At 43.5% G+C, this 15,517-nt stretch overlaps 1 protein-coding gene across 2 annotated transcripts in view; it reads left to right on the top strand.

The window, feature by feature from the left end:
• LOC144693693 (ephrin type-A receptor 3-like) overlaps window positions 1-15,517 on the top strand; it is a 408,573-nt gene that overhangs the window by 375,214 nt on the left and 17,842 nt on the right. The gene's annotated exons all lie outside the window — the stretch shown is intronic.

Raw genomic sequence — 15,517 nt, 5'->3', positions numbered from 1 at the left:
GAATGTTGTAATGAAGGAAATATGGCAGTGAATTTTGCCCACAGGAAGCTCACACAAATAGCTAAGTGACAATGACCAGACCATCTGTTTTTGTGGTGTTGATTGAAAGATGAACATTGGCCATGGCACTGGGGAAATCTAGCTGCTCTTAATCAAAATAATGCCCTGGAACATTTACATCCACCCAAAAGTGAAGACGGGGCACAGTTTAATGTCTCATCTGAAAGACAGCACCACCAGCGGTGCAGCATTCCCTCAGTATTGCACTGGAATGTCAGCCTTGATTTTTGTGCTCAAGTCTTTGGAGTGGGACTTGAAACCCACAACCTTTTGATAGAGACCAGAGTGATACCACCTGAGCCATAGTTGACACTTAGGAGATAATTTTCAGATTTTGCGTTGCTGGTGGGGAGCCTCACCCAGGGCCACGTGTGCCAGAAAACCTTGGGCACATGCCCACAGCTTCTCACTTATTAAGGTCCAAGGGCAGTCAATTGTGTGCCAACATGGTCTTCCAGTGGATCAAGCTCCCTGCTAGCTGCACAAGCTCAGAAATTTGGGCATGTAGTACATTACATCAGAGCATAGCAATGTTTTATAAAGAGCTGTCCACATGGTTAAATGAAGTAAAGCATGTGAAATTAGCAAGCCTGGTTTCCCCTCCCCTAACTCTGAACAGAAAACAAGCCAGTTCTCCTTGGGAGTCTATGTAGCATTGCCAAAGGATGCAAGGTGTTCCTGATCATCATAAATAGTACAGGCTTGTGACAATGTACTTTCAAGGCTGGGAAAGGATGTTAATCAATTGCATTTTCTGCTATTATATAATTCTGTTATATCAATTGGCTTTGCTGGTAATAACATTGTCACCATCAGCGATACCCACTCATGGAATGTACTACCTATCCAAAATCTAATTTGAGTCCATGCAGACATTGGAGAATAATAATGAACAGTACACAGTTAGCATAACTTATTCAGTGGATTAAGTCACTTTGAAATGTTATATCCATATCATAAAGTTATATTAGCAGTACAGTGCAGTGCAATCTACTATATCAGCAGTGTTTGAACGAATCACTTCCTCTGGAGAAATATGAATACAGCCAGGAAATGCTGTTCAGTGATGCATATAATCGTGACTGATGAAAAATTCAATTGAATTTCAGCAAGCCAAGAGCGCAGTCGCTGTCAAGCTGGGAGTTATTCCCGTCACACGGGCTGCTGGCACAGACTGATTTGCCAACAGTTTCCCTCAGAGTGAACTTGCAATGACTGCCTGACCTTATACCAGCTCCGAGATGCCAGATCGATCTCCCAGCTCCCCGGTTAGAGATCCATTCATATTGATGGTAGCAGCCAAGCCTCGGGCATGCATAAATTCGATCGGGCTGTTTCATCAATCACCCTGATAACCATGTCACAGAATCTAACCTCAAGCATCGAACCTTTCAATCTTTCCCTGCTTTGCAAGGGAGCTGGACAGGGGGCTGATGGATATTTAATTTATAGGAGAAGAAACAGATTTGGTTCTTTTTTTAAAAAAAATGAAAGAATCATTTAAAACTGATGATTCACTTCGTATGATGCATACCCACCATTACTTACAATGTGAGCCTTAACCTCAGATGCCTGCCGTCTTGCTCTGAGCTTATTGACCATTCTTGTTTCTGCTGTAAACCTAACATTGCTGACCGTAGATTCAGGAAATGAGAGCAATCTATCATGGCTGACAGAGTCTTTATTTACTAAGCAACAATAGTTCGACAACTATTTCTTGTAAATTTAGCTGTAACATTGTACGTAGATTCCTGCACCTGCTATCTGTCCTGTCTTTATAGAGATTAGTAAAGATCTTGGAGTAGATAAGGTATCGATTCATTTCAGCCTCAAAGTTTTTTTATCTTACCGAGCAACATCAAGAATGATCCTGATACTGTGCAAACTACCAAATTATTTTAGCCTAACACCAACATAGGACCAAATTTGATTTTGTAACTGAAAGAAATGCTGCTGTGCACAGCAGACCACTTACTATCTGGAGGAGAAGGAGCAATTAACGTTTCAGGCGGATCTTGCATCAAAACTGTTCCACTGAAGCAGCATAACCAAAGTGTTAAAACTAGCTCCCACTTTCAGAAGTTCTAATTTCAGGGAATCTAGAACTAGGGGTCACTGTTTAAAAGTAGGGGGTCACCCATTTAAGACAGAGATGAGGAGAATTTTTTTCTCTCAGAGTGTCGCGAGTCTTTGGAACTCTCTTCCTCAAAAGGCAGTAGAAGTCTTTGAATATTTTTAAGCAGAGCTAGATAGACTCTTGATAAGCAAGGAATGTGGAGTTACGGTTACAATCAGATCAGCCATGATCTTACGGAATGGCAGAACAGGCTCGAGGGGCCGAGTGGCCTACTCCTGCTGCTAATTCATAATTCATATCATGCTCACCAGTTTTATAACAAAAAAATTCAAGAATAGAATCATAACAGCACAATAGGAGACCGGTCAGCCCATTGTGTGAATGCCAGCTCTTTGAAAGACCTCTCCAATTAGTCAAACTCTTTCCCCCTAACCTTACAATTTTTTTCCTTTCCACATATTTATTCAGTTGCTTACAGTAGGCTATTTTTGAACCTGCTTCCACCACCATTCCCAGCAGTGCATTCCGGATCATAACAATTCACTACATAAAAGAGAAAAACACTCTCATCTCCCTGTAGTTGTTTTGCCAATTATCTTAAATCTGTGTTCTCTGGTTGTTGATCTAAGGAGGATAAATTAGAAATACCATACACATTTTAAGATGCTCAGGAAAGTTCAGATTATCTTCAATGAAAGGGGTCACTCAGTGCTCACACTGATGCCACCATCGTTTATGCTCGTTGTGTCACTATTCATTTGGTATTTATTGTTAAGCAAAGACAGCAGGACATTAAGATTTAAAATGCAATTTCTGGCAGGGCATTAGGGGAGGCACTCTATCAATGTTTACTATTTTTCATCTTAATGACGACAGCAAAGCTGATTTATTTATTTTTGCTGAAGCATTAGATAATTGGTAATATTATTTATGACCTTAGAATCAGATTCTGTTTTCGCTGTTAGAACAATAATAATCTTAGGGTAATGGTCCTCCCTATAACTCTGACTGATATAATGCACATTACCTCACTAATAGAATAGGAACATTTAAAACACCTTCTGATATACCACAGTCTTACAACATGCCCTTAGCGTGTTTTTGCTCCAATAGTGTACTAAATTAATATAATCCTGACTCTGGCATGTAAGAATTTTCATACAAATACTTGGTAACTAATAAATATGTATATGTAATGCCCCTACTCCCTAATGCACTCTTCCCTTTCATATTTTATAATGTACCATGACCTTACTTATAACACTCACCATTCATGAAGTTGATGATTGGAGTAACTCAATATAATATCATTCTCTCAAGCGTTTTCCCATTTTATAACCTCAGGTGTACACTGCTGTGCAAACCAAACATGATATAAATCAGATTGCTTAATATTTGGGATAATCCAGCTTTAAACCTGTTACTAATTTAGCATATTTTATCATCTACTAATCAAAAACTATATGCTAACCCCCTGGTAATAAGAAAGGGAAAGTGCTTCAGCCAGAGGGGAGAACTGTTACCTTGGGCATCTCTAGCATTTCCTCACAAGCTAATCCTAGAGAAACATTACCAAAGACCTGGGAGGAATTGCTCGCCTCCTCTCTTGATTAGAAGGTGGCACACAACATTAGGGCACCCAAGACAAGGGAAGGGGGAAGATGCCTTTAAGAGGAGGAGGTCTCCGAAATCAAAAAATGTTGTCATTTTACTTTGGCTTTGCCTTCCATCTGTTGAGTCACTAACAAGGTGCCTTAGAAGACTGATGGGAAATAAGTAATCCTACATAAATAAGAAAAAAATAAATAGGTTTACTTTAAGATTCAGCTCTTAAAAAAAAACAAATTTACAAACCCAGCAAAAAGGTAACTTAATTGATGGGGTGGAATTAATAATTAACCTTTTCTAGGCGCAAGCTATTCACCAAATAGGCAATAAAATTGCAAAATAAACTAACAAATAGTAATCTCGATCATGATATTAATTTTAGTGCCTCAGATTAAGTTGGACGTTAAGTGATTGTGCTCAATTTGGCCAAAGCATACCAAAAATCCCAACCACATCTTTGATTCACTGGATTGGTCCTTGGGGTGAGAAGGTTGTCTTATGATGAGAGCCTGAGTAAATTGGGCCTATGCTCATTGGAGTTTAGAAGAACGAAAGGTGACTGTTAACAGGATCCAAGCTGGTTAGTGAAGCAGAAATCAAGACACAGAGCTTCTCTTTATTGATAGAGTTTATTGACTTTGTTCAGTCTCATAGCTCTCTTCCCACACCCACAGTGTCCCAGCTGCCCCCTAGTTATATGTGCCTAAAGTACTTAATTAAACAATGCCTTTCACCTGTGTATCCTAACAATATAGTTAACATACAATCAACAGTGATCTCATTGAACCGTGCAAGATTCCAAAGGGGCTTGACAGGATAGACACTGAGAAGTTGTTTGCTGGCTGGGAATCTAGAACACAGTCTCAGAATAAGGGCCAATTGTTTAGGACTGAGATGAGGAGATATTTCTTCATAAAAAGAGTTGTGAATCTTTGGAATGGTCTTAGCCAGAAGGCAGTCAATGCTCCATCATTTAGCACATTCAAGGCTGGGGTGAATAGATTTTTGATCTCACAGGAAATCGAGGGATATGAGGAACAGGCAGGAAAGTGGAGTTGGATCAGGCACAATCTTAATGAATGGCAGAACAAGCTCAAGGGACTGAATTGTCCACTTATTTCTTATGTTCTTATGTTGATCAGCAATAAGGAACATGATAGCACACAGCAACAGAGTAAAACTAGATCTAATTCATTAAATAAGAATTTTAGAAAAGCAGATTTTTAGCAGAGAGCCTTGCTTCCTGGACAGGTGTATTGGAAAACAGCAGATGGAATCCTTTAACTTTCCTTCCATTACATTAATTTTAATAGATGGAAAATCAATGGGAGGGAACTTGAAAATTCCTGACGTGTGCTTCTGACAAACAAAGGTCCCCGCTGATGGCTCTCAGTCGTGACTTCGGCCCCAAGGAATTAAAAAAAAATCAGCAAAGGGATTGGCTTGATTATTAATTCTAGTACAACATCCTCTGACCTTGAGATGGTTTCTTGAAGCAATACCTCTTCCTGATCCACTGTTAGTAAGAAAGCACTGGGCTATTTAATAACCCTATAAATATTTACAGCCTTTCGAAAACCTTGATATATTTATTTTATGTTCTTTCCACACTTCTGTTGAATGTAAAATGAGGAAAGATAGGATTAGTTAGCCAAGGACAGTGTGTGGCACAGATAAATCAACCATTTTACTCCTTGCACTACACCCTGCAGGAGATAAAGGATGCCTGAAGAATAATAAAGGAGTTTCTACGCTCTGTTTCAACGGTTTCCTGACACCTGTGGTTGATGCGTTGACATTGTGTTTTCTCACTGTGCAGCCGTTTGGGTATTTTAATAATTTGTAAGTGCAGGTGCTCTGCAGCCTTTGTATAGCAGCTGACATATTGAAATGAGGCAATGGTTCTCATCAGGGCCTCCCTTCACTGCTTGTGCCTATGATTGGACCAATCCATCAAGCCCATCTTCCGCAGGCTCACAAATAACTTAGACAAGAGCTCATTAACATTCATGATTTTATGGACATAAGAATTCTCAGTAGATTGCCAAGTCTAATTATCTGCTGACATTTATTGAAAGCTTTGATTAGTGCACATTGTAATGAATAGAAAGCATGTGGTAGATGACAGGAAAGGAAGCCAAGTTGCACACTGTTGTCTTTGTAAGATGTTGTCACAGAATGAATGCAGGAGACTTCATCAGTATTTGCTATTGTCTTGATACAAGTCAGATGGCAAATGAATAAAAGGCAGAAATCATTCTCTCTTAATTCATCATTTTATGTTTGTCATGGTAGTTGTAAGATAGTCACAATAATCCCTCCCATAATCGTTGCCTGAAACTGCCATGGAGAATTGTATCATGAACTAATGAATGAAGGTTCACTTGTTTCTTAAATGCAGATTATGATTAAGAACAGTAACTACTTCAATTAACCAGGAAGGCTGAATCTGTGAATTAAAAACTGTCACTTGAACATATCCAATATTTTGTAAGCCGCCTGGGATGAGTTCTGAATTGCATTCTGAGTCTGAGTTGATCACAACTGTGCTCAACAATCAGAATTTACTCAGACAAAATCAACACTGTGCCCCGAATCTTATGTACTGTCACTTTAAGTAAACAATGCCACACAAATTCAGTGGGACCTTTCTTAAAATTTTAACTCATTCTGCAATTGCATGATACCATCTTGGCAACAGTGCTGCCAGATGGAAACTAGGAAGGCATGACTAACAAGGTCTTTAAATAAAATTTATCCATGCACTTAACCTGAATGTATTAAACAGAAAGTCATGTGGTGTGCATGCTCACGCAATATGGACTTATGAAATAAAAACTCAAAATGGACACTTTAAAACAAAAGAGAGTTGACAGGTCTGGTGACCTATTTCCTGTTAATACACGTGGAGCTACAAGCCTCCGAGCTAATCTTCATATCTGGACAAGTCTGGACCAAGTCATTAAAATGCAAATGACCTTTCTAGACATATCTTTGAGAAGTCATTAAAATGCTAAAGATCCTTCCTGTGGTTAATGGCTGCCCTTCTCCAAATAATTAAAGAAACTGGTTTCACAATATTGTTTGCAGATTTTTCGACTCCAGAGAATGGGTGTGAAGAAAAGCTATTCTATCACGATGGTATGTGAAAGGGTGATACTCGGAGCTCTGTTTGACAATGGCCTAGCCATCAGAAACCATTTGTGAGGGCAATGGAAATAGATGCTCTGGTCACATGATAGAATTCTGATAAGGAGATTTAATAAGTTACATTTTTGGATCAGAGGGGAAAAATATCTAGACCAGTGAAGGAACAAGGCCCTGTCTAAGCAGCACAGTCGGCAGAGATTGAGGTTGACCTTGACTTCTGTACCTGAGGAACCGGAGCAGGGTTTTGCTACAGGGCTTCGATATTGCATCCCGACTGGCCTGGAGCAAGAGAAATACGTTACTCTGAACAATAACCAACAGCAAGTCCACCTTCCTAAAACCTCCAAACTCTTTCCTTCAGTGGGCCAAAAGGATTACAGGCCTGCATCATTTCAAGACTTTATCCTGGGGAAAAGCAAGTATGACAAGGAACTCTCAAACTCTTAAAACCTAAACACGTGCTACCTTTTGTAATCGCAATCTCTTCTTCAGGGTGTGTGTGTGCCTGTGCAAGTGGCTGTGGTTGCGTAAAAATATATATATTCAGATGTTGAATAATAAACATTTATTTAAAAGTTACAAGAAAACCTGTCATTTATCTGTTCCTGACAATTACAGCACTCGGGTTAAAACGCTTATGAGAAAACAGCGTCAGTCGAGAGTTGGGAATAAAAAAGAAACCATCCCTATCATCTCTTTCCTTTTCTGTAACAAATGGCTTAGTAACTGCTTACCCAAGGTGTCCATTTTATATTGGTCAGGTGGTAGTGCACTCATGAATCCATCCACAGTAGTGATCGCACTGCCAGTTTTAAGGAGCAAAAAAAAACGAATCAGTTTTCTTGGCAGTCTAGGGGGACTATACTTCCAAGATTGCTCTTTCCTTAGCAGTCTAAAGGGAGCTATTTCTTGATGTTGACTGTTTTCCTGCCAGTTTAACCAAGACATTCATTCCCTGGTGGTTTAAAGAAGTTTTCTCCAGTTGTGTACAGTTGCTAGTTTGGTTTTCCAGCTTTGAATTTAAGCCATCTGAATTTCACAATGTTAAATTACAAACCTTAATCTGATCCAAATCCTTTTCTATTTCTGAGCCTTAAAGCAACAATTTTTCACACCTACACTGTATGACCTTAAATCCTATTATGGAGCTATCGATTGAAATGTGATTCTTTTAAGAGTGTTCTATACCTTTGTACCAGAGCTTGACACTTGCATGTTTAGTCTGGTTTCTTAAGAGTCTTTAAATGCTGTTCCGCATGGCAACTGATAAGAAACTGGGGCAGGTGTGTGAAAATTATGACAGCCAGTTGGACAAGGGCTTTGAACAAAACTAATCGATGCACTTCACTTTGTATTCCATGCATTCAGTTTAAATGATGCTCTAGTCGTAACTTTCTATGCAGAGTGCCCGTTTCTGTAGTGGTCCAGTGACTATTCAAACGGGAGATCAGATTTTCAGACAATTTGTTACGGTGGAGCACGGCATCTATCACATGACCAAACCCAAATCGCTAGAGGCAAAAACCCCAATTCTGTACATATGGAGGTGCAGAATGAGGAAGGGCCACTGAGTGCATCAATCTCAGTGGTAGCATTCTAGCTTCCAGGTCAGACATTTTGGATATTACCAGCCCCCACATGGCGAGCTAGGAGGCAGGGCAAACGGTAAAATGTCAGGGGGTGTTGTGTCGGGAGAACCCGCCAATGCAGTCCCACCAGTGACTTGAACGGCAGAGGCTCAGTTGCCCACCAACTGGAGACAGGTGGCTAATTTAAATAATTGGAGGGCCAAGTGACAGGTAATTCCATGGGCTGGTGGCATTTTGCCGGTGACAGTGAGGCCTGCAAATACGTGGGAAGGTGGCCAGCAGTTTTGTGGGTGGAGAAACCTTCATTTCTGGAGGCTCCATGGCCCATGGAGGGGTCCCCGATAGTAATGTCTACTCCTGAACCCCCAACGCCGTCTCGGAAGAGTTTCCCCCTCTGATCGCCAGACCTGCCAGCAGCACAGCAACAACATTTTTAACTCCTCTTCAAGGGCACCTCAAAATGGAGGCGCCCGCTCATTCCTTGCAGCTCCAGCAATGGCCACCTCTCAGGGTGGCACTGCCAAGGCCCTCTGATTGGGCCAGCAGTATGGAACGCCAGCCCACCATCCTTGATTGGACAGCAGGCCTGGTTGTGGCATCTTAATTGGCTGCTGGCAGGAAGGTTGCCATCACGTTCCTGTTGTCAGCCCGCGTATGGTCCCAGTGACAGGAAAATCTCAGCCTTTGGGTTGAAGTCCCATTCCAGAGACTTGAGCACCAAACCTAGGCTGACATGGTACCAAAGAAATTCTAACTGTCGAAGATGTCGCCTTTTGAAATGAGATGCTAAAATGAGACTGCCATCTGGCCTTTCAGCTGGATGTAAAGGATACTTGAAGAGCAGGGAAATTACCCCAGCCAACTAACAACACTAACCAATGTCACTAAAACAGATGATCAAGTCATTTATCTCACTAATGCATATGGGGCCATTGCTGCACACAAATTGTTTGCCACATTTTGTTATTCATTCATGGGATGTGGGCTTCGCTGGCTGGGCCAGCATTTATTGCCCATCCCTAATTGCCCTTGAGAAGCTGGTGGTGAGCTGCCTTTTTGAACCACTGCAGTCCATGTGGTGTAGGTACACCCAAAGTGCTGTTAGCAAGGGAGTTTAAGGATTTTGACCCAGCGACAGAGAAGGAACAGCGATATATTTCCAAGCCAGGATGCTGAATTACTTGGAGGGGAACTTCCAGGTGGGTGTGTTCCCTTCTATCTGCTGCCCTTGCCCTTCTAGATAGTAGTGGTCGTGGGTTTGGAAGGTGCTGTCAAAGGAGCGTTGGTGAATTCCTGCAGTGCATCTTGTAGATGGTACACACTGCTGCTACTGTGCATCGGTGTTGGAGGGAGTGAATGTTTGTGGATGGGGCGCAATCAAGCGGGCTGCTTTGTCCTGGATGGTGTCAAGCATCAAGTGTTGTGGAAGCTGCACTCATCCAGGCAAGTGGGGAGTATTCCATCGCACTCCTGACTTATGCCTTGTAGATGGTGGAGAGGCTTTGCGGGGGGGTCAGGAGTTGTGTTGCTACAGTCATTAGATCTCAGAAGTATTTCATTAGTTGGGAAGCACTTGGCAACATCCTGAAGGTTTGCAGTGTGCTGCCTAAATGCAAGATTTTTTCTTAAGAGTTCTTTGTAGAGTGTGTACAATTTGCCTTTTTGACTTCAGAAGAAGAAAATCAACCAAAACCAAAAATTCTATGATATTTCTCTGCCAGCTGCCCCACAGCCAATTTATGTTGGAAGGAGCATTAATTGTTTCAGGGTGAGACTTCCACTCCCATTTGGGGAACAATTCCCACCTTAAAGAGATGCCAAACAATCTGGTTGGCCGGAAGCTCTGTAGTTCCAGCAGCACCAAGTTCGAGTGGTGGCCACTGCAGGGACGCGATGTACAAGCCTCTAGATAAAGGGGGAAAAAACGTGCCCAACATCGCCCTCATACTGATGGCCACCTTTGTGTGCGGCTGCATCAAGCGGTGCGTAGACCCTCAGTACGCAAACACCAAGTGTCACTACGTGCTGAGGTTCTACCTGTCCCCGGTGTTGCGAAGGATGGGTCTGGCCACGCTGCCGCGGAACGCTCCAAGTAGTTGGACCGTGCCGTACCACCTGTCCCTGGTGGAAAAATTTATGCAGAAAAACACCTTTGACCACAAGTCCATCAGGCAGTGGTCAGCACGTAACGTCCTAGAGGCCCTGAGGGATAAGGAGAGGGTGGACCCTGTGGGATGGTTCCCCGAGCAGACTGTCAAAGTCATTTGGCAGAATGCCTCATCGCCAGAACTTTCCAACAAGCACCAAGACGTAGCTTGGCTGGTGGTGAGAAAGGCCCTCCCCGTCAGATCCTTCCTACACGCCAGGAGTCTCACCCCCTCTGCACGATGCCCTCGAGGTGGCTGTGGTGGGGAAGAGACCGTTGTTCACCTCCTTGTGGATTGTGCCTTTGCAAAGAAAGTCTGGAGAGAGATGCAGTGGTTGCTGTCAAGGTTCATCCCGAGCAGTTCTGTGACACAGGAATCTGTGCTCTACGGGCTGTTCCCAGGGACACACACCGAGACAAACATCAACTGCAGCTGGAGGATCATCAACTCGGTGAAAGACGCGCTTTGGTCTGCCCGAAACTTGTTGGTCTTCCAGCACAAAGATTTGTCCCCGACCGATTGTTGCGGACTGGCACAATCCAAAGTCCAGGACTACGTGCTGAGGGACGCACTAAAGCTTGGGGCAGCTGCCGCAAAGGCGCAATGGGGAAGGGTCGCTGTCTAAGACCTTTCTACCACAGCGCACCGAGAGACTGGGAACTGTTTAGAGCCCCTCGGGCTGTACAGATCAAAATGAAAGGCTGTAAATGACTGTAATATTGTTTGTACTGATGCACCTGGTGATACATTTTGTAAAAGTTTAACCTGGATTGTACCCTTGTAATGTTGTTTTTGAAATGGTTTTGAATGTGATTGAAGATTTTTATGAATAAAGTATATTTTTACAAAAAAAAAAAAAAGCAGTCCCCAAGCAAGAGGAGGTTATGGAGCCAGACTTCAACTTAGGTCTGGGGTATCAGCAGAGCCTGGCTGGCAGACCCCTAGGAGGGCGGATGAGGGGCCAGGTTTAAGAGCTGGGGGGGCTTTAAAGGGGACCTATGACCTTGGGGGTGACTCTGATCAGCACATGAGACTCCCAAAGGAGGTCCCACCCTTCTTGCCTGACACCAGCTGGTGCAGGAAAGGCCAGGCTACCCACCTGGCTGGGCCTCTCCCTGCCATGGTTAAATAGCAGCGAAGAAAGAATGAGGAATGGCCACCTAAACGCCTCAATAGACCCAAGGCTGGGTGGGCTGCCTGATGTCTCCCCAACCCACCGTAAAATGGGAGACAGATAGAGGGTGGGCAGCAAAGCAGCCCACGCACTGCATCTTACAAGCCTCAAACATGCCAGAAGGGGACCATAAAATCACTCCATGGATATGCAAAAGGTAATACAAGGAGGAAGAGGACAACCCTGCAACCAAGCAGATGTGGTTGGAAGTGACCGAGGAAGTCAGCAGCAGAAATGTGATCCCTCCAACCTGCAGATAGTGCACCAAGAGGATCCAGGACCTCAGGAGGGTGGGATAGGCGAGTGGCATAGCAATTTCAGGTGTCAAGTCCCACACTTTGACTTTACCAGCATTCTCCTGCACAGCACTCCTCAGGCCTACACACCTTGCAGCTTTGCTCATTTCTCTCCCTGTAGGCACGCCATATTCCCATCTGAACAGTCAACATTCACACTCACCCTCATTGTTTTCCCTCCTGTACCCATGCCTCATAGCCACCCTCCACAAATGTTGTCCTTCCCTCCTCACTGCACAAACCATTACAAATGTTCACACTTCACTACACTTGCCCCCCCTTTGCAGGAAAAGAGAGCACATAATATCAGGGAGATGAGGTAGGGACCCAGGGATAGCAAGTACCTCTCCAACGACAGGCACTGGCAATGCATGCCCATCTGGCCCACAGGGAAGGAAGTCTTTGTTATCAACAATGTATAATTTTTAAGTTGAATATTGCATTAAGAAAGGTCAAATGGTTTCAGTTTCACTTAGGTTATTTGAGAGCCTTGGTGCCTGTGAATCTGGATAGACTCCTGACTAAAAGGCCTGGTCTTTTGGGCTTGTTTGCATATATGCATTTTTAAATGAGGTTTTACAATTCCTAGTGAAAAGGTTTCCTCCTGTCGGCGGGGTTGTGCGGGGGCAGGCGCGAACCCAATTGGCGCCCCCAATCGGGGCCGCGCCGCCATTTTACCCACCCATCGTGACGCTCATCCGGAAGCTGTGCATTCCCTGTGTGGGCGGCGGGGTGGGGGGGGGGGGTGGTGGGTGGGGTGGGGGGAGTTCCCCAGTCGTTTCTTGCAGTCTTTCGCCCATGCGCGTGGAAGAGCGCAGAAATCTCCCCAAGGCACAGAGGTGCCTCAGGGAGATTAGTTTGACATGTGTAACTTTAAATAAAGGAGAAAAAAAACTTTTAAAACATGTCCCCTCATGTGACACTGTCACAGGAGCTGGGACATGTCAAAGAATTAATGTATACATTTTTATTAGATTTTAAAACACTTCATGAAACCTCATCCAGCCCAAGGATGAGGTTTCATGAAAAACGCGAAGGCCGCCTGGGCTCTTTGCCTGCCCCCCAACCTTAAGATTGGAGGGGGGGGGCGCGGGTGGGAACGGGCTGCTCATTTAATTGAGTTTATTAGGTTTAAATAGCCTCAATAAACCTTTGACAGTTTGGCTGCATGCTTACCGAACTGGAAATCTGAATGACGTGCGGTGACGTCGGGATGCCCACCCCACGTGATCCCGCGTCATTTTACGCGTCGGCAAGCGGGCCCCCCCCCCCACCGCTGTTCACCAACTGGGGAATTCAGCCCCTAAAGTTAAAAAGATGGGTTAAAAGGGGTTAAAACTAGAATGAAAAAACAAAGTAGCAAAAGGTTACTGTTACCAAAAGCTGTCTTATAAGAAAGATTACAAGGCTATCCGAGACTGTAGTTGACTGAATAGTCAGTTATAAAATGCAGTGAAGTGATCAGTTTAGCAGAGCTGCTACTGGAAGACTTATTTCAGGGAACTGATTTGTTTGCTCTGCAGTTGAAGAAACAGTGAGTTTAGAGTGCGGCTTTTGGGTGTCTTGGGGAGAAACACAAGTTGGATGAAAAACATTGAAAGAATGCTCAGGGATTCACTGCAAGAAAACCATTTGCGACTGTGCCAGTGCTAAGCGAGAAGCCTTTATGTCAGACTAGTGGTAACTCCTCACTGGTTTATGTGTCTGTAAAGATATTACTGGAGTAAAGGAATACTGGGAATTTGAATTGTCTTCTTGTGTTTGTATTGAGATCTTTCCAACATTTTTGTCGGGTGTAATATAGTTTATTTTTCTTGTTTTAATAAATATTTTATTCTTTGTGTTCAAAGTTCATTAGCAGACTCCAGTGAATTTGTTCAGTAACTTTCCTCCACCGTTTCGAAATGAGAGTTAGGATCTATCAAGCCAGGCTTCACTCTGGGATCTGACTCATCCAGTATTAACATCAGCTGGGATTGTAACAAAGTGGGGGTTCTTGCAGGATCAAAAATCCTTGAATTTAATGGGATCTGTGAATCCTTAAAGAAATGAGTACATGGAGGTGCTGGACATAGGAGTAGGATTTGCTGTGAAGTATGTTACACTGGCTGGAACTCAGAAGTGGCTTTCACTGTTGCTAAGACTTTTCTGAGTGTAGAAAACGTAACAGTGGATAATTTGAAATCCTTGACTACGGCTACACTCAGAGAGGAAGCAGTTAAATTGAATGTAGAAATAAAAACAGGATGTCGTCAAGATATGATTAAAGAAATTACCCAGAATTTAGAATTGAAAGAAGAGGGAACCTTAAATTGGTGTGTCACACAACTAGGGGCAGAATCTTACAGCCCCGTTTCAGCGAGGACAGGGACAGTAAAATGCGGCGAGACATTCTAAACCCCATTGATGACAGCGGGAACGTAAAATCCCGCTGTCGTAAAATTCTGCCCCTAGAATTAGCTAGAATTCAGTTGGAAATGATGGAGCTTGAAATGGGGAAAGAAAAAGAACTGAAGCATCTTCTTGTTTGTATTGAGATCTTTCCAACCTTTTTGTCTGGTGTACATTTTTCTTCTTACTTTTGTGTTAAAAGTTCATCAGTAGACTCTGTGAACTTGTTCAGTAACTTTCCTTCACGGTTTCTTAAAAAAAAGTTAGGATCTATCAAGCCACGTTTCACTCTGGGATCTGACTTGTCTGGTATTAATATCCGGTGGAATTGTAACATCTTGTTCCAGGAGACGTCAGTAGTGACCGGCCGTGAAAGCCTGAGGCACTGATGCTCAGATCTGTTGAGAGAACTGACCCTGTGTTGGGAGCCTTGCCTCCTTTGAGCTGGATCTCAGTGTCCAACCCTTCTGCCCTTTGGTGGGGCACGCAGCTGAGCAGGAGGCAGCTGGTGCTGTTCCCCTGCCCTTGCTGGCGGTTGTGGTTTTGTTTCTGCTCTTGCTCCTCAGCAAGGGTGCAAGGCAGACCTGTTTAAGGTGCTCCAATGTTGTGGTGATGGTTGACAGCGGGGAAGTGCAGTGAAGGCAAGGGAAGTGCTAAACAGGTGGAGTGACTTCCCAAAAACTACTACTGGGAGCGGCAGCCTCTCACCTGGTCATGACTAGAGCTCTTCGATTTCAAAGATCAAAGACTTCCCAGCTTGTCAGTTTCACTGAAGAAGCTCTTCCCACCATGAACTCACATCAATGACCTTGGCAAGTTGCGATAATGTTGGGAAGTAGGTAACCTGGCTAGGAAATTGGGATTGAAGATTAAAATAATAATTAATTGTTCTTTAAGTACCTTACTTAATTAACCAAGGGGTCAAACAGATCCTGCTCATCTTTAATGCCACCCCAGTGAAACCCAGAAGAGGCCAGGGTACCCCTACACACACGGAAACCTACCTCCTCTTGCCTGGGGAAGCT

The sequence above is a fragment of the Cetorhinus maximus genome, chromosome 19 (assembly GCF_964194155.1).
Source record: "Cetorhinus maximus chromosome 19, sCetMax3.hap1.1, whole genome shotgun sequence".
NCBI classification, from domain to species: Eukaryota; Metazoa; Chordata; class Chondrichthyes; order Lamniformes; family Cetorhinidae; genus Cetorhinus; species Cetorhinus maximus.
The sequence above is the reverse complement of the archived record's forward strand: the minus strand, read 5'-3'. Positions and strand labels throughout refer to the sequence as shown.